Below are 588 nucleotides of genomic sequence, written 5' to 3'. Positions count from 1 at the left end.
TTTTGGGTTTTACGCGTTTTCTAGGGTTTTCCGCGTTTCGGTCACCAAAAAGCCGGAAGGACGACATATCGCGTTTTTTGGGTTTTACGCGTTTTCTAGGGTTTTCCGCGTTTCTAGGGTTTAGAGGCATTAGGGTTTTGAGGCATTAGCACCCAAAAAGGGTTCACCTTCCCGCTCTAGGTTTTAGTTTTGAATCCGTAAACGATTTTTGGGGCATTAGCAACGATTTTTGTGGCATTAGCATCGAATTTTGTGGCATTAGCAACGAATTTTTTGGCATTAGCTTCTTAGGGTACCCCAAAAAGCCGGAAGGTGGACTATAGGGTTTTTGGGTGACCGTTGCCCAAAGAGTCGGCAGCTTCTTGCTTTTTGTGGTGACCGTTGCCCAAAGAGTCGGCAGCTTCTTGCTTTTTGGTGACCGCTGCCCAAAGAGTCGGCAGCTTCTTGCTTTTTGTGTGTTTTTGTGGTGACCGCTGCCCAAAGAGTCGGCAGCTTCTTGCTTTTTGTGTGTTTTTGTGGTGACCGCTGCCCAAAGAGTCGGCAGCTTCTTGGAGAAAGTTATTTGGGGAGGAAACGGCCAGTGTACGA

This window comes from Corylus avellana, chromosome ca4, assembly GCF_901000735.1.
Source record: "Corylus avellana chromosome ca4, CavTom2PMs-1.0".
Lineage (NCBI taxonomy): Eukaryota > Viridiplantae > Streptophyta > Magnoliopsida > Fagales > Betulaceae > Corylus > Corylus avellana.
This window is presented reverse-complemented; position numbering follows the sequence as displayed.